A 20489-nucleotide genomic window follows, 5' to 3' on the forward strand; every position below is an offset into this window, starting at 1 on the left:
CCGAATTGCACTCAACGAGGCATAGTTCAAATCCTTTCAGTATCTCTGCAGATATACGCTGCTGGATTAACTTATAGTATCACTTTAAAAAAATTCACTGTTTGTAGTAATCACAACGTGACGCCCTATTGCGATGAAACGCCTTTTATTTATGCTGACCCAATGAACTTCACCTAAACTGACATTACAAGATAGTAATTGGTCTTTCGGTTTGGACGATTAAACGAAACAACAGCAGATGGGACAACACAGCAGTTAGCCCCTGAACGTGCAGCGCTATACTGACTACGCCATTAATCACCGGATATTGCTACAGTTAATTTGTAGTACAGAATAGTTAATTTCGCGATTATACTGAAAATATTAAAATTAATAATTTGTCTGTCGATTTCCCGAAAAAAAATACAACATATAATTATTTATAGACATGTAAATTGAAAGATTTCAAATGATATGATTACATACTTGCTCTTCAGACTTGATAGGCCTCCATCTCACTCAAGGATGAAAATCTGACACTTGACGAATTTCTTTTGGTGCAATGATAAATTGTTCTGTCGACTTTCAAGCAGTGTTTTAAAACGCTGAAAATCAATATATAGATCGTGATTTTGTGTAAGCCAATTCTAAATTTGAATTAAACTAAATTTCGTTGAGCCAACTATGCCATTTTCAGGTAGTTAATTCCCACAAATGTTATTTGACAGAGACACTACAAAGCTATGCTTATGCTAAAGATACAAAAAACCAACTATGTAATTCAATTGAGGTCATTTTCAACTATGTCGCTGATTTCACCAAAATTACATCCTTCAGTTAAAATGATATGTTAGTGTATCATATTGTACCTCATTTTGTATTGTTAAAGTGAGACTCTTTTCTGAATATTTTTTTCTAAAAATATACGTAAGTTTTAATAAAATACGTAACGGGTAAATTTCGACATATAATTTCATAAAATTTAAAATTCAGAAAATTTAGACGAATAGACGAATAAAATTTATTCAGCGATTGACATTAATTTTCAAATATAAACTCTATAACATATCAGGTGTAGTCTTCAAACTGCACAAATTGCAAATATTACAATAACAATAAAATACTCAATGAATTTATTTAACTCTTTCATGGAGTATATGACTAATTAATTACCTCTGATCAATAATTTGTAGCATTATCACATTGTTCACGGTAGAGATCGCAAACTGGGGATCGCTATCCAGCAGGGAAGCGCGCAACGAATTTTAGGGGTCGCAAAGAGTACACCAATTTGATACAAGATACTATATTTATAGTAATTTTTTGGACTTCTGCTTCGAAACACAATTATTAAAGCTTGTGCAAAATCTAAATCTTACAATTTCGATAGAATGCACAGGATCAAAAAAGCGGCATAACAATGTTCGGACCTCCTGAAGTATGTGCACCAAGATGGCGCACAACCTGAACTCAGGTCGTGTACCTGGTTTGGGTTCAGGTTATGCGACATTTTGGTGCGCATACATCAGGAGCACCCAATGTTGGCTCGCATCGAACTATTTAGCATTTTAAACCCAGTAGTATCTGACTTTTTTGGAATTTTGAATCGAAATACAATTAAACTTGTGAAAATATAAATCTTACAATTTCGAGAGGAAACACATGATCAGATAAGTGGCATAACAATGCTGACTCTGATCGCAAGACCAGAGACGCGGTGCGCTCGCATCGAATTTTTTAGCATTTTGAACAAAAACAGTGGTATACAGGAATCAATAGGCGTCGGAAGTCAAATAAAATGTTCAAATATTATTTACTTGTAATATTCCTTGTCCGTTAGTTCGTGTCTTTGAATCTTTAACCTTCAATATTTCTTCATCTGAAAAAAGTTAAGATATAAATAAATAAACTGTCGCAGAAATGTAGCTAGCATAATCAATGGACAGTGGGACTGAATCTATCGGATCTTTTGCACAAAGCTCCCGCCACGTTTTAAAATGACATATTAGTAATTATCCATTTGGGGTTAGGAATGATTTAAAAATTTGAATTTCCAGTGCAATCTGCATTCCTAACTTAAACTGGATAATTACTAATTCTCTTATTTTGAACGTTGGTAGGGTCTTTGTACAAAGATCCAATCCATACACAATAATATATTAAAGTAAAAAGGCTATGGCGAATCTCTATTAAACCATGGATTTTGCGCTGCATTTGCGAAAGTTTTGAAAGTAATGCATTACATTCATGTTAAGCGTACCATGTTGAATGCAGCTTACGTAGTTACGTAGATCAATGTGTTACGTTTGAGTTTCTTCATGATAAGCTTATTTATTGTCAAATAGGTTTTAAGTTTGGCCTATTTGTGAGAAAACGATGGAACCCGCTGTTAGTGAGTTGGATGCAGAAGAGAATCATCCATCAATCTAGACTTCTGTATTAGTTAATAAGTCCAATTCCTATAGGCCCGAAAACCTCTAATTTACCACTTATACAATAGTAAATTGAAAGCAATATAATAGCAATGAAAACAATGGGTATAAAGAACATTCAGCTCACCTGAATATTGTTTCGAACTCGCTGTCCTAACCCAACAGTCAGCCTATCCATACATCCTACACAAAATCAAATCTTATCCTATCACGAACATTTGTGACTGACTGAAAGCGATGTCGCTTGTGGCTTCCCGCGCAAAAATATCTGACGAAAAAAGCTGATTGTTGGTAATCAAATGTTTTTACCTGATTACTTTAATTACTCCAGGTTGTCGTTACGAGCCGATCGATCACGCTTCTGACGCGTGATCTCAAAGTTGCAGAATGCAAATGGCGGTTGGATTTGCTTTATTCATAGTATAATACCTAGTTCACAGTAATATTCTCAGGATCTTTTGTAACAAGCCCCGCCCCAAAACAACACACCGACAACGCTCGAATTAAATAAAAATAGTACCTATTCAGTTAAGGTGAGGGATGCAGATTCAGCCGGAAATTCAAATTTTCGAATCGTTCTAACCCAAAACCCTAACTGCATAATTACTCATTTTTTATTTTAAAACTTGACAGAGGTGTTTAGCTCAGATCACACATTTTTGCATCAGTGACGGGAGCTTAGTACAAAGAATCCAGCAATTCCATTACATTTGTCTGTTTACATTTGTCGAGTAAACGCGCACGTGAATGCCATCAAAAATGTAACCGTCCTACAACTCAATGAAAGAATAACGGCGTGTACAGGTTCAGCGTTATATCAATGCATTCTCTGCATTGGCGTACAAATCTTAGCTCATTAACTGGCGCAGCCAAGAATACTTTTAAGTTTTCTTACCATAACGTGCGGGCGATGTCGTTAAAAGAGAGGTCATAATGTGACGTTGTTTCGATGCCTACTATATAGTAATTTCTTCGCCCAAACCAAACGGCGGAGACATAACATCAGCAACGAGATTAATCACGGTTCTATGTGAAGTAAATAATTGACTGCTCAAGACAAGAGCATACCGACGACAACAACTGATGATATATAGATCAACTATTCGAGACCATTCAAATATTTGGTGTTATGGAGCTCGTGAAGAGGTGGACTGTTATTGACGTAGCCCCACAATAAGAACGTAACAAAAACAAATTGTTACTTAGCGATCAATATTGATGGGTGAATTGAAATTACTCTATTTAATACCTCAGATGTATTTGCTGCTGCTTAAATTTTATTAATGCCATTTTGAGTAGACGAATAGATCGCGGAGACCTTAGGTCCGTTTGAAGCACTTTGAGTCTGTCTCTAGATTAGACCTCTTGGTAAAGAACGATCATGATACAGGTATGTAAGGCCGTAAAGAACATTTCTGAGATTTCAACACCCAGGGGAAGGGTATACACGTATTTTAATGTATTTAGTATCTATGTCAGCCAGTGCACTGCAGCTGACTACGTTTGCGTTGAGTGGCGCATCGTGCTAAGCCCTAGGAATGCGCTTGATTTCTAACCTAAGACTACCCCGCTTAGATTCGCAGGTTCAAATCCCGTAGGGGATATTTTAGTACCAGAGGATTGCTGGCGGCTTCCTCCCGCCACCCCTACCCCAAGCCACAGAACACTTGCACTTTTTAGGTCGCTTCGCGGAACACCAAAAATGAGATTAAAAAAAGAAAAATGATGCAATGCAGCGAGTTGCTAAATGCGCCGCGAATACCTAAAATATGATTGGATATTTTTGTTTTGTTTTTTAATTTAAATGCTGGGTATATGGATTAATAAATTATTTTCACCTTTCTATGTCGATTACTTTAATTAGTGTGTGCCTTTAAGTGTGTGCCTTTAATGTTACGTAACAATGAAGTACTTTTATTTATCTGCTCAATCTATTATTATTTATCCACTGAATCGAGTTTAGCAAACATAAGTAATTTTTTCCGCATTTTAAAGTGTAACCAGGCAGAGGTGGAGGAAGAAAAGTTGACCTTTTGCCATTATCCTTTAGGCATACATGTTTACCTACAGCAAAACCAAAAGCTGTAAACTTGATATTGAACTTGACAATCGAAAAGCTAGGCAGACGGTTAACGAAAATGCCACCACCCGCAAAAAGTTTGTCAGCTTTAGGCCGACGGTGACGCGATATTCAACAGTCGTTAGTTGGGCGACAACTTTACGATGACGTGATTGACATGGCGACCAATTTAGCCCCAAGCGAACGCCATATAAAAAAGATGTTTTCTTGTAGGCTTTCCCACTACCGGAGGAAAAAATCTCATTATGTATAATTTTTGCAGCCATAGATTAAACATTTACATAAAGTCATCAGCTCCACGAGACTAGGGCTCAACGTCTCAACTTCTAAACTTTGGCCGCGAGTAGGGCTAGCCTAAATTTTACTGGTTGGCAAAATTGGCCCGACTTCGCTCAGTTGGATGATTCGTGTCAACCATTACATCGACTGATGGATTTCATTGATCATCTTGCAAAATTTCATTGATCATTTGAAGGCTCTCTCCTAACTTTCCAAGCTAAGGAAGAACGCAAGAGAATCGATTCCGGCCCATTACAAGTTGAAGCAGTGAGGAAAGCTTACTTGTGCCTTTATGGGTTTCGCTTTGGGTAGGATCTTCATATAAGCGCGACTGGACTGAGGTCTGAACTCTGGATCTCCAGTTGGATAGTGTATATTTAATACACTGACTTGTAAAGATCCATTTGTACACTCAGTGTCCAATGAGAGGATGAGCTGAAAAAGCCTAACTTGGTAACATCACGCGCACTCACTCAGAAATACAGAAGACCGATATCTGAGCAAAGTTACAGGCCAACACACTAAACTGCCAAGAAAGACTATAAAAAGACATGATATACTCGACATAGTCGACCACATGTTGGAAGTACAGTAAGTTGGTCTCGCGCAATCCAACTCGTAATCCATTTAGATTCGCCAATATTATAAAACTTACGACACTTGCATAAATATAATTTTGTGTCTCCAGTATTAGATTTTCTATATGTAGCCTACTATTCAAACAACTGAACTATTGCACTATTGGATTCCTCGGGCCCCTTAAATGTTCCACTGGAATTATGCTTCACCAAAAAAAAAAAAAAAAAAAAAAACCACTGGGTTGCATCAATAAATGATGCCATGTTTGATAACTTGACTAACTGGACAGCATAACCGATTTTTAATCGCATAACCCACACGTACTGGTAACCTGGCAAAAGGGCGTGGTACTCAGGTTTGATTACGCAGTCATTTCGGCTTTCATCACCCCCACCGGATTGTGTGTGGAAATGCTTCTTATTAAATTTCATATTTTTTTTTTTGAAACTTCATCGCTTTTGGCAGAATCCAAAAATCGAACAGCCATAACAGCCATAGACCACTCACAACACTATCACCCTTGTGTGGTTCATACCATATATGTACACACCCTTAAACTTGACCATTTCCCCGTTTTATAGTATATATGTGGTATCATCACTCAATGGTATTGTACTTACATCCAAATTCTTAATCTTATTACTATATTTACATGCAGTGTGTTTCATGTTGTGTTGTGTCTGTATTTATATATATAGATGTTGTTTTGTTATACAAACTCCTTTGTACACACAGTTTTGGATACTCCACTCTTACCTCTGTTACCAAACCCACCCAACCTCTTTGCACAACTGTCTGTATAAAGGACCATATTATACGTATTTGATGTACCGTAATATAATTTATACATATCAAAAGGGATGTATGACGCATATTCGTGTTTTAGGCCAGTATGATCTTGTGCATACATACCGTATTCAGTATTTATAATTACTAATTCTTTTATATTGCTTTTACGAGACAAATAAACATACATACATACACCGGACCAATATGTAAATCTTATCCCTTTCTTACAAACTTTTAGTAATAATATACAATAAACATATATAACCGCACGAACAAACGCAGCATGTTAATTACCGAATTTGCCTCGAGGAAAATCTGCCTATAAGTAATATTTTGACGGCGGTGTCCTCGTCAGTCACCGTAGCGTAGGGGTAGCGACTAGGTGCCGCTGAGCGTAAGTCTTTGGAGGATGAACTGATAGTAAGCCCCAAAACGGCCAAATATCAGTGAATAGCTCTAGAATAGAGCAAAATAGTATTGAAAAATACGTTCTTACCACTTTGTGTCTAACTTTAAATGCCATGAAATCGTTTGTTTCAAAATTTCGGATCTTAGGGCAAAAAATAAACACACTCGCTACCACTCAAAATTGAAAAAAAAAAAAGATTGCGCAAGAAATTCCAATTTTCAAATCATTCCTAACAACAACTAGATAAATACCAATTTTTAAACGATGCGGACCGTTTGCGTGTAAAGCGAACGTGATGACCCCTACACTACAGAAACGCATACGCCGGTGGGTCATATTAAAATGAACAATACTCTTGGGAGACTTCTATATAGGGAAACATATACACCCGTGGTTCGTGAAATCGGCTTGAAACCGACCCTGATGTCTTTCCGTAGTGTAGTGGTCATCGCGTTTGCAAACGGTCCTTCCAAAGTGAGAAACATGTTTTCCTGTTAACATTTCGCTCTAGCCTAAAATCTTTGACGGATCTCGTTCATCGCCGTAAGAAATGGTGCATATTATGAACTTAGGTATCCTTTTTAAAGTATAAATTTACCCTTCGTGGTAGATTTTTACTTCCTCCTAATATCTCGAAATACTTTAAAGATGAAATGAATATTTGCTCGAACAATCGATAATAACCGAATGTATTTTTATCATAATTATCACACATTTAAGAAAAATGGGTTGAAATGCTGAAATTAATCAGTTGTTAAAAACATCTCAAATACAATAAGTAATTAAAGTTTAACTTCAGTGGGAAGTATTGCGGTAAACTTATAAATGAAAATAGTTGTCAAATCACCGACTTTTTTTTTAATTCTAGATAAGTAATTTTATCCGTTGCTAAAACGTGGAGATAATGAAGATAGACATTTCGAATGTCAAGTTGCTCAATTTAAAGCGTAAAAGTGTGGAATCGAGTAATATATGAACCGATTAAAATGAACAGGAGACGGATTAAAATATGCAGTGGATCTTGAGAAGACTTCGAAGTTTTTTAAAAACCCAAATAACACGCATATGCAGTTACCACACACCCTGCCTCTATACACGGCGGTTGTGAATTAGGTATTTTAGGTTCGAAACCTGCTTGGTCTAGCAGTATATTCCTACCAAGCCGCAAGTTTCAGATTTTTACGTAAGAGTTACAGTTTCCGTGAAGCCTCGTTCTGAGTGGAAATACGAAACACCGTGAGAAAATGACCGCGGAGACTTATCATAACTACATTCTCATTCGTCACATATACAAATCGTTACGTTGTAAACGATCCATCCAACGTGAATCTAGACCGCTAGGGTTGATATCTAACTTTTAAGTGTTTCCTCTTTCATGTCATTTATTTTGCCGTCATATCCATTGTGCAAGGCTGGCTGCATTCTGCGTTATTGGACACGTTAGTGGACATAACGATCGTTTTGTTATTATGTTGTTGTTGTACTTGTTCTTTGTAGCAGAAAAAAACTCTTTGATTACTGGACTAATCAATTTGAAACTAAACTTTTCGCTAGAACGCTATTACTTTTATTTATTTCAAGTATCCCGGTGTGCTGTATGGGATTCGTTTCTTCGTGTGATATGACGTCATCACAATTTTGCCACTATGTTGCGCTATGTGCTCATAAATTTGAGCATAACTCTCTTGTTTATCGCCATTTGATTGTTCACAGCGTACTCAATTATAAATTTTTACCCACTGTCTCATGAACACAATTGCTACGACACCGTCACTCCCACAACTTCAAGGCAAACCATATGCTTATTTTGTCTCATATTCTTTTGAATGATGTATAGGACTGAAACAAGTGCAGAAACGAAACATTTAGTGAACTTGCAAACAGCTGTGAAGATTATATCTCATATTCGGTAAACAAAGGTTTAGAATTCGAAGTTTTTAAAGGTTTTCATATTCAGCAAACGAATAATTCAAATTTTAAAATTGCGGTAAATTTTGAATTCGACAAACAAACATTTCAAAATCTAAGTTTTGTGATGAAGTTTTTATTTTGTGTTGCAGTCCTAACCAATTACAATTCTTATTTCTACGCCGTGATTATTTTGTTAAAACGTGTAAAAACAATAAAAAACCGTCAAAAAGCACTAGAAACCTTGCTAAAAAGTGCAAAAATGTATCAGAAGTTCGCTCAACTTCATTTGTCTCTTGTAACTTTGCTCAGAGATCATTGTTCTATATTTTTGAGTGATGCGCGTAACTTTGCTTTCAGTAAATTTGCTTATACAAACACACACACTTTGCTCTGATTGCATATAGAAGGAATGCACAAACTTCATGTGCGGCGAGCACCCTAATCATCATACACGAGTAGCAGACGTAAATTAACTCTTCGCTATATTTATCTCGGAAACTGAATGCCAAGCCCTGTATTATCCCCAAGATTAACAACTGAGTAAAAAAAAATATGGCCATGTACTGATTTATATTCTTCGAGTAAAGTTGTAAATTGATGATGTTTTAGCCTTTTTTGATATAATTCGTACACTTTACCACAATTTTCACATTACTTGAATTTCGAATACATTTTATTGGAATGGTCGTGATCACAAATATACTGATTGACTCGACATGGTTTGCAATACGCTAATCATTGTTATCAGATTTCCTATTTCCAGAGGTAAATAGTATCTTGTGCTACTATAATAGAAACCAGTCGAACTTTACATATATTATTGCGATTTTGAGGAAAATCCATAACATGCACTGCGATTAATAATTCAGCCTTCTCCTCTTATGGAATTAGTTTGAAACGAGCACGCCAAAACCTGACAAAAATAGCACGTGGTGACTCAGTATTATAAATTACCAAAATTATGTTGAAACCAATGCACCCATCGAAAATATTCATAACGGTCGGTTGTAAAATAGCAAATATGCAATTTATATATATGTATTCCTATTTTATCGATTTGATCGACAACACGGGGTTATTTTCGCTGTACTTGGGCGACGGTAATATTTGGGCCACATTTTGCTGTCGCACAAATAGTTTGGACTTGTGTGAAACTTTTTGTGATTCTGGTTCTTGTCGACAGTTTCTAGGCCCAGCTATCTATCTTGTAGTTGTTTTTGCTAAGTTGGGGCTACAAATATATATCATGATTTCTCTTTTTAGACCCGGTTATCTTTTGACAAGATTTTGAGGATTAACAGGAAATTTTTTTCGCTATCGTATTGTTTTCCAATAATTCGCTGGAAACATATCTGGAACTTGGAGTACTGTTATGGTAAATTTCACCCTAAATGTGCAAACTTGCAGACTGGACCTATTACGTCATATATAGTATGTATCTGCTTAGTCAGGAGCGATGAGAAGTAGAGATGTACCGATGTATTGGTATCGGGTATCGGTATCGGCAATATCGGCCATTTTTTCGGTATCGGCCATGTATCGGTATCGGTCAGATTAAGGCCGATATTTCCGATATATTCACCTTTTTGATATGATTCAGAATGTTTTAAAAGTTAAGTTGGAATACTACTTTTTAATTCATTTTTTGTCTGGAGAGATCGTGAGCTATGAGCCACACATGTCCCACCCCCGCGAGAGAATAGGATTCGCGTGTTTTTAGCTATTTATCAGCCAAACTAGCTCAACTAATTTTCGCTGTCAAATTTTTATATTGACATTTTTAATTTTACATAGTAATTATGAGGAAATATATCAACACAGCACATAACAAAAAGCAACTAGTCGCCCAGTTTCAAATCATACAGTGGAATTGGGGTCCTTATTAACGGCACACGGCTTTTTGGTACGGGTATAAATTCTGACTGTTTGTCGTCAAGTACGAGTGTCATTTAGTCCGTCGACATCGATAAACTAAATTCCGACACTGTTATCCCTCTACGCAGGTATTAATTTTAATTTTGTTTAACTACACAATTTCTTTATAGATATATTGACTGTCTCAAAATATATGATAGCAATTGTAAAGTAAAAAGTAAAGTAAAAAAACATCCTCGACGGTTATAGGTAGGGATTCTTTTTGTCGGTGCTGATTGATATTCTTTCATGTTGGCTTTGACTTATTGCGTCGACGATTACGATTAGCCACGAAATAAAATATTTGTAAAATGCTTTTAATTTGAACGTAGGACGACGGCGCTAGAATGTGTGGGTGATATTCGATATTCTTTTAAACACGAATAACGATATTCGAAGGTCGCGTTAATAACATTAAATTCAAATTGGACATCCCGGCTTATGAGTTTTCTAATTGAACACCGAGATTACTAGCGTTACTGTACAATGTATCTTAATCAGTTAGAGCAGACACCAAACAATAATTTCACATTATGTGATATATCTTTTTTTTCGATCTGAAAGAATGTGTACTATGAACAAAGCTCAAAGACCTTTGTTTTAAACCGTCTGCCCTACTCAGCACACCTAATTAAGTAATAATTACATAGTATCGGTATTGGAATATCGGTAATATCGGCATTTTTGTAGTATCGGCGTATCGGTATCGGTATCGGCGTTTTTAGCTGGTATCGGATCGGTATCGGTATCGGCGACAAAAGTGGTATCGGTACATCTCTAATGAGAAGTCGGTTTTAGTTATCGATTCAAATAAAGGATAAATTCAGTCGGACCTTGCTCGCCTTACCGTACTTGGTAAGGATTTCCCATAATTAATCGAATTGGTGGGGATATCACTTCAAGTGTGCAAAGTATCTCACTATCTAATTATGACAGCCATGAGAATATATGGAGCAAACATAATAATCCTCTCCAGAGTGACAGAATAGAGTCTTTTCGTGATATTATTAGGAGTGTTTATAGAGTTTCTTTTCAGGGTTTTGCTGATATATCAATTCAATGGACCATATATAAAAACTTTATCATGTTGTTTTGTTCTGCCAGCTAATATTTAGTAAGTTGCATATTAATAGTTTTATTTGAACTCCTGGATATGAATCACTGTTTGCCACAACTTGTGAATGAAGTTGCCAAAGTTCAATTCGTTACTTGAAGGTGAATATAATTTATTGAACAACTATCATAATGTCAAATATTCATTAGTTTCATAGACACCCGATTAGTTTTTGTTTTGAGCATTAAAGATCAAGTTTTTCAAACCAATCAATTCTGTACATTCTAGCATTGCTCAATCAGAAAATTAACTAATAAAACATATTACATATGATAACAATTTTTGATTTGGCAACATATTCCATATTCTTAACAACATGCTTGACCATTGCCGACTTTATTTATATTTTGCTTGGAAGCTAACAAAAAAGCGGCGACGTCGTCCCATAAACTGGTACCTATCTATATCGATAAATGAATATGAAACATTCAGTACTCCAGAAGTATGTAAACCAAGGTGGCGGACACCGGAACATTGTATGTGTACAACGTTGGGGTTAGGCCATAATTTCAGGAACAAATACTACGGGACTCACTTGGGTATTCCCCGACCTTGTAATAGAACTAAGGAAAATTAGAATACAATTATGACCTAATCCTAACCTGGTACACATACTACGTACCGGTGTCCGCCATCTTGGTTCACATATTTCTGGAGCGTCAAACATCCATACCGGTACATTATCATATTTTCCCAAACCAAATCAACAAAATCATTTTTTTGCTGAAGATGCATTTTAGATCAAATAACGTTAGCGTGGTTTTCCTAATCGCAGATGTGGTGAATTACGATGCTAACAAGAAAACAGACAAAAAACAAAGCGCTTTGCTTCCATTTTGGGGGTTTAATAAATGAAAGACGTTAAAGCGGTTCAATAAATGATTGAAGAAATATGTGCTTCATTGTACAGTATATAAGATAATTCGGAGTCATCCAAAGCATGTGGAAGGAAAGATGGTATTTGGAGAATGAAGAATTCGGTGAGGATAAAACTAGTAAATATCACAAGAAAAATCATATGGTTGATCTGAAAAAAGAAGTTGTTTAGCAAATATCGGAAAAAAGACATATTGGCCGAATATCCACAAACCGTTGGTATGATTGGAAAGTTATTTATCAGCCAAACCCCTCTTGTGCACTATAAAATTTTATCTATTACCATTCATGAATATAAGTGATATAGCATTGTAAGCTGGCCTCTAAGTGAGTGTTGATTCTGAGTATGCCAACAAAACTACAATCGAAATCGGTGCGAGCCTGGTAAAATATGTTGGTGATCGACAAGGAATGTCTTTTTTTAACATCTGTATCTAATTCTCAAACTCAAAATTTATGTACCTATACATGTACCTTATGCTTTATGAGAAAGTGAATAAGCGATTGGTGTGAAACTAAAAGTGAATGAGAAATAAATTTACTCTTACATTCTCTCTTAAAGATACTCAGGTTATTTTCTAATATGTAATATCGCGCCTCTTTTCTAAGTTTCTGATAATGCATCTTTCAATTGGTTTTTAAATTCTTTAAAATTTCGGCACGAAACACGCGCACCAATTTTTGATCTACATATTGATTTTCCCTTATCTTAAAAATGAAACTGGATTCTGAAACCATGCCCATTTTGGCAAATGAATATAGATTATTTTTATTCATTTTGTAAAAATTGTTCGAAATACCTTCATAACGTTTCTGGACTTTGAATCGCTGACAACGAAATACTAGAAAAAGTGTGGTGCGTGATATATAGCGGTCATCGTGATATTTATTCTTGATTACTGTGTACTTTTACTAAGATTTTTCCGCATTGTTGTAAACACATAATATTAATTACATTAACTGGCGTAACTATTTTCCGACTATTAAATAAGCAAATCAGTTAATGGCCTATACACTGTGGACTAATTTGGACGCATCCCACTCAGATATATATATTGCCTGAAATTGAAATTCAGATTAAAAAGATCTACTTAGCTCTTGAAATTTTTCTAACGAACTGGAACTCTGGCATATTTAAAAGCTCATGTTATTCTTTTAGCGACAGCATTCCTAATTAAACAAATGGGGTACAATTTGTTGCTGAGACTTGTGGCAACGCAGGAATTAGGACACGTCTATGTACGGAAAGTCTGAATTGCTCCTGACGATGCCGAGTTATTTCGTTTTCCACCCCCATTCCCTCTGTTCTCGCGTTTTAAATATATAATTATGCAACTTACGATCATCAGAACACGAAATATTGCATTTATTAGGAAAAGTTTCTGGTAATGGTAAAAGTTTTCTGGAAATGGTAACTATATTTGAAAGAATATATTTTATTTCAAAGAACGGGTAATTATTCAGGTGATGGTTGGATTTAATGGTGGGAGGTACCAAAATACAACGTGTAGTTTTAACTTGCTCATATAAATGTTTTCAATTGTTAATACAATAAATTATCGCAAAACAACTTAATAATTATGGCGATTTCAAGACCCTCAACATCATGAATCGATATTTTCTAGTTATTTTGCCTAAAAGTGATGTAAAGCACGTGTAATGCACTTATTATAGACAAATACGTTTGAATACAACAAAAAACGACATCGAACGCACAAAATTGAGATAATCGATGAAACCCTATAGTAACTTCGATATGCGATAATTAGTTTTCTAACTCCATTTATTTGCGAATTTAATGCGTCTCTGAAATACCAAGTGATTGGTATTGACATCATTGGTTTTCATCAAATATATCAAAAGTGATGGCCGAAAAAAACGATAAAAAAATAAATTTAAAATCCAATTTTTTCGAATTTTATTGATGATAACATTTTTAGCTTTCTTATGTTGAAATATATCCGAATATACTAAAAATTTTAATCCAAATGCACTAGAACAAATTTTCCATTTTGGGGTCTGAGGTCATATAGGTAATTGACACCATTAAGATATAATTATAAAATTCTCACATCGACTAATGCAAAAAAAAATTAAGTTTGACTGAAAATTCGCTCATTTATATGTGTTTGAAGTTTAACTCACGACTTCGTAACTTTCAGCAATAAGTCATTTAACAGATAATCCAATTTATGAAATTATGGAAATTTTGTCATGTGGTATTCAAAACTCCACTAGGAACAACTTTCAAAATATCGCTATTGGATCTCTTTTCAGGTTACACTTTGACCTCAATAAAATAGTCTATTCTATTTTTGAAATTGCAATTACTTCGCAAAATATAATTTTGTAGACGATGAGATTTTAGTTCTGAACAATTCCTGAACAATACTTTTCAGTATGTATACTGTCAATTTATTATTTTTCCATGTGTGTCATCTATTACGAGTATAAAAATAATTAAATGAGTAGTCCCATATTTTCATGTGCATGGTCTAATATCGTCTGTTACACGAGAAACTCATTTGTGATTAGGCAACCGAGAGCACTTCAGTTCGAAAGCGCAGTCGGAGTCAGATGTCGTTACGCACGACGAAACTTGATACGAAAGTATATTCGGGGTTTCGGGAACAAACGAACACTTTACAGGGAACTAATCCGTGCCAAACTTGGCAAGAAGGTCTGTCACGATGTCTACAAAACCCACAAAAGTGATCAGGCCAAAGGACGAGGTTTATTTTTTTGCAAAATCGGGTTTTTGGGTCTCGGATTCGAGTACCCGTCAATCTAGTCACACTCGAGTGATTTCAATGTTTACAGGTTATTGAGCTCTGTTTCCGGGCAGAGCGTTTTGCAGACTATATTTTTACAAATATATTCAACAGGTGGGCAGTGGCTTACAAGCAAAGCATTTAAAGCGTGAACGTTTTTAATGATGGACTATGATTAAATAGCCAGCTCGCGGTGTCGACCATATCCAATGATGTTCCTCATTCCTGCAAATAGGCTAAATAACGTAGTCCCTCGGAATTGTGCGACGACGATTGGGCACCAACTCCACTATATTTAAAACGAACTGTATTACTTGCGTGAAATTGTCATACCATTTTTTATTGAAAACCGCTAAAAATAACGCTGTTAGTGGCTCACCATATGTCACAGAAAACGAGTAGCCCAACTGCAGCAAAAAATAACATGTGACCGAAATGCAGCAAATAGATGTATATATATATATATATATATATATATATATATATATCATTTTTTGATTGTTATATCTACATTATATAAACTTGTGATAAAATAGAATATGACAGAGATTACATCTTGATATAAAAATATAACATCTTTTACAAATAGGCTTTGTTATATTGAGACTATAATAGATGAGCTTTAGCACGTTCAGAAGCATGATGTTTTTTTTTTAAATATTTTTACTTTTATACTTCCAACTGTAGTGGAATCATTGTCATTAGTTGAACAAATGTACCGGCGATAAAATACAAAAATCCGTTTTTAAACTCGATAGGTCATATCGTTAAAACACTGTTAAACATTAAGTTCTTTTCAATCAAGAATTATTTGAATCACTTATAACGACAGTAATTTTAAGCGAAGCTCTTGCAAAATCTGCAATGCTTATTTACGCCAACATATATGATGTTAGTACACGGAAAGCAGGAGAAAAGTTTCTTGTAAATCTTTATGAATCTGGAGAATTTACCGAAAAATGGGACAGAGAAGAACTGACGGAAATGTTCGAAGAATATTTGGATGGCCAGAACAAAAATTTCAATGATGTTTTGTATCATATGAGTCGATATCATCCAATCCTACTGTATGTGAGACGCCACACAGTGGTGGAATTTGTACGTGGGGAAATTGACAAATTGTACGAGAGGTATCAAAGGAAAGATAATCAAGATAATTCATTGTTCGCTAACACGAAAGAAAATCAGGATTCTGGGGAGATAATTCCAGGACGGAAGCCGATCTATTCGGGCGGTGCTATTCCTGCATCTCCATTGGCTTTGCACTCGTTTCCCATTTCGGATTCTATAAGAAAAATATTTTCAAAAAATGATGGAGTTAGTCAGATTGTTAAACAAAAAATGAAAAATTTACTGACAACTCCGTTAGTATTTTCAAAATATCCAGATGAATTTCATTTATTACTTCACATTGAGGAGTTGCAACACGAAGTAGATATGATGACGTATGACATGGAATCAACTACTCTGTTTCGAGAAAGCAAAAACGATAAACTATTTCTGCACGTTCCTGGATTAGCGGAGAAGCGGTCTTCAATATTGAAGGGAGATCGTCTCTTCGCAAAAAGTGGACATGTATGGCAAACTCGGCAAAGATTGGTACGAAGATTAAGTTCATGAGGTAAGGCAAAATAATGTTGAGATTCAATTTCACAAAAATTTTCACAACGAGTATATCATTGGAATGAGAATATATATCAAATTTAGACTGAATCGTTACCCATTAAAATGATGCATAGGGAACTCACATTGATGAAAAAATTGGAAAACATTCTGTTTCCTGTCGATGACAGTTATCTACTGAGAGATGCTGAAAAGCCAAAACTACTTTAAAGACGGGGTTTATAGAAAATAACCCACATCAAGTAGCAGCAATTCAAAACATCGTGAAAGAAAATTCCTCGAAAATCTATATCATATATGGACCTCCAGGAACTGGAAAAACTGTAACAATGGTGGAATCAGTTTTCCAAACGATAAAAAATATCCTGATTTCCACATCCTTGTTGCTACACCATCTAACAGTGCATGTGATTTGTTAGCAAAACGATTATTGAAACACGTTAACAAGAAAGACATTTGGCGTTTAACAGCGCCCTCACGTATGGATATTCCAGAATCTATGGTAGAAATATTAATGTTTGGCACTTCGGCTTCAAGAGAAAACCTTAGTAAATACAAGATTATTGTCAGCACTTTGATAACGGCAGGAAGAATAGCATCTGCAAATTTCGAACCGAGGATTTTCGATAGAATTTTTATTGATGAATGTGGTCAATCCATGGAACCAGAATTATTGGTAGCAGTATCAGGAATAATATGAGATGAAGGAAAAGTAGTTTTAGCAGGTGACCCAAAACAGTTGGGCCCGATAATTCGCTCTCGGATAGCCAAAAAACACGGATTACAAACTTCATTTCTGGAAAGATTGATGGGAACTCCATTGTACGTAAAGCAAAATGGCAAATTCAACGAACATAGAGTGACGAAGCTATTAAAAAATTACCGTTCCCACGAAGCCATTATCAAAGTTTCAAACGAAGAAATCTATGATAACGAATTAGGGGTTTGTGCTGACAAATTAATACGAAATTCTCTGTGTTCGTGGGGTGAGCGTCCACGAAAAAAAATTTCCGGTCATTTTTCATGACGTTCGAGGAAAAGATGAACGCGAAGAAAAGGGTCCATCATTTTTCAACAGCAAGGAGGTGAAAATAGTACAGCAGTACGTTGAGAACCTTTTGTTAGATCGCAGACATCGTGTTAAACCAGAAGAAATAGGAATAATAGCACCATATCACAGCCAAGTACAGAAAATCAGAAAAGAAATTAAGCAACCTGGAATTAAAATTGGAAGCGTGGAAGAATTCCAGGGTCAAGAACGACGTGTCATTATTATCAGTACCGTCAGAAACAACGAAAAAAATCTTAAAACCGATGCACGTTTTCGACTTGGCTTCCTCGCCAAATCAAAACGATTCAACGTCGCTGTGACTCGAGCTAAAAGTCTTTTAGTAGTAGTCGGAAATTCCAAAATTTTATGCATGGATAAATACTGGAGAAAACTCTACGATTTCTGTAAAATCAATGGTTCTTTCATCGGAACGACTTTGGCTGAAAGTAAAATTCTGCATCTCACTACGTTCATGCCTACGCAAAACGATGACGTTTATGACCTCACAGAGGATGACGTCGAAGATTCCGGAGTTCCGGAATGGAAAATGGACTCATAGTTCTCAATATATATATATATTGTATATAAAAAGTAATAAAGTAATTTAGTTTTAATTTATATAAATTATATGTAGCAATTGATATTCTTAAAATGAATAGAAGATTGGACCAAATGCTATTTTTATATTCTCAACGAGGTTGGAACAATGACGCAAACAATTATGTGTCATACCAATCAATCTAAAAACTGTGTGGGCATTTGGTATAAAATTGCAACATATTAGTCATCGGAATAAGTTCAGCTTATTTTCCGATATCCTATAAATTTAATAAATTATTAGGAATTGATTTTCATACTCAATTAAATTAAAGTAAATATGTGAACTAAAATACCAAAAATTATATAACTTTCAAACTTTTATTATGGCAGAACTTGTTCCGCTTAAGATCTTTTATACTGGCGTCAAACTAATTTATATGACTAATACTTCAATGCGATATATATTCTAATGAGGTCCTTCAAATGGCGCATGGAGCCATATTACCACATCTACTTCATTTTTTAGAAATAGATTGTAATAATTTATTATTTCGTGATTATTTGTTTACTTTAATTATTTAGATGACATAATAGTTTGCATTGTATTGCTATTGTATATAGTAAAAGTAATAACAAATCTACTTTTACTGTTGTTTCAAGAGAAGCCTAATTGTGCGAAGCGCGGATAATCATTGTATTTTTAAAACGTTTTGAGTTGAAGAGAAATTTATGTACTATTTTGGTCTTTATTATTGGTTCGCAATTTACTCTTGTGCTTTCTTAAATCAATTTATATGTACATCAGTGATTAAAATGTGATTGAATGTGAATGCAGAAAAATGGCTTTTTTAAATTTTAAAAGAGTTTCTCATTAAATTGAATTCTCTGCTTCTGAATTGCATACTTCATTCGTAATCCTATTCGTTTAATTATGTTTTTGACATTTTGGATTGGTTTTGCTAGTCCGCCGGTCCGTAAAATCACTTTCGAAATTTTAGTGACATGTGATAAAGTTAGTGATTTTAACGAAAAAGCCCTCCTATTTGAAGTACACTATATATTGTGCAGCTCCCCCAACGCCAATCCCTCAGCCTGCGTTACATGTGTTATAACGAAACTCCTGACCTATATTCATAACTCAGTCTTGATAGAATATGTATAATCCAATAATCGTACTTTGTTCTTTCTTATTTTAAACTTTTAGTGAGATTTTACAATTTATTCGCGAGTACTAGCAATGTGGAAATACGTCAATAGCATTTTTTCAGTTCCAATGCGCATAGATCTTCATTGATACACTGTATAATATATTATAAAGCATTGGATGTGATTAAATTCGTAATAAAATTTTGATTTGAATGGTATCTCTAAAATGAAACAACCCGTAGCACAATTTCGAAGTGCCTATACGAACGAGCCACACTATTGGATGTATGTATCGTATGACTATTTTTTTTAAACCGAACTGATTTCTCCAAGCAGTACAAATTTGATATATACACAAGTGACGCTGGTGTCATTGACCTAAAACGTCCACACAAAGAATTCGTGAAAGTTGTATCCCTATTTGCTATGAATAGAGTACCTTCATACAGACCAAATGACACGAGTCCAAAACAAGTGCAAGATCAATTTAAACTTCGCCTGACAAAGGTATCTGTACCGGGGAATCCCACGGTGTCTAATCATGCGATAAATATCTACGATTCAACCAGATAAATCTTATAGTATCGTAATATGACATACATGCAGTTATGTCCGCAGGTACTGGTTAATGGCGGTAGTTTGAATTTGACATATTTAGCTCTTGGATTTCACGAATTATCTCTTTATCGAATTCTAAACAGAAATATAAAATATATTGTTTAAAGTGAAGTGATATGCAGCAGGTCTTCAGGCGAATAGAATATTTCGTTGAATGTTGGAGTTAAGGTTTAAAGCAGGGGGCGGCAAACCTTTTGTCGCTCGCGGGCCAAAATTAAGGATATCAAGTCATTGGCGGGCCGCACTTATTTTTAGAAAGTTGAAAACCGAACGGATGGTACTTTGTATAATAAAAATCAAGCAGTGATACATCTCTCCAATAGAATATAGATTTATTTCTTCATTGCATCTCAAAAAATTTCATTTTTATATTTTCTG

General features: G+C 35.2%; 1 long non-coding RNA gene across 1 annotated transcript; it reads right to left on the minus strand.

Annotated features, from left to right (window-relative positions):
• Positions 1–464: 464 nt before the first annotated feature.
• On the minus strand, positions 465–2640 carry LOC120328706 (uncharacterized). The gene is made up of 3 exons (XR_013478031.1): positions 2539–2640; positions 1797–1858; positions 465–584 (listed from the first exon to the last, which is right to left on the minus strand). It is a non-coding gene; the product is annotated as an uncharacterized LOC120328706 (long non-coding RNA).
• Positions 2641–20489: the final 17849 nt, after the last annotated feature.

The sequence above is a fragment of the Styela clava genome, chromosome 10 (assembly GCF_964204865.1).
Source record: "Styela clava chromosome 10, kaStyClav1.hap1.2, whole genome shotgun sequence".
Lineage (NCBI taxonomy): Eukaryota > Metazoa > Chordata > Ascidiacea > Stolidobranchia > Styelidae > Styela > Styela clava.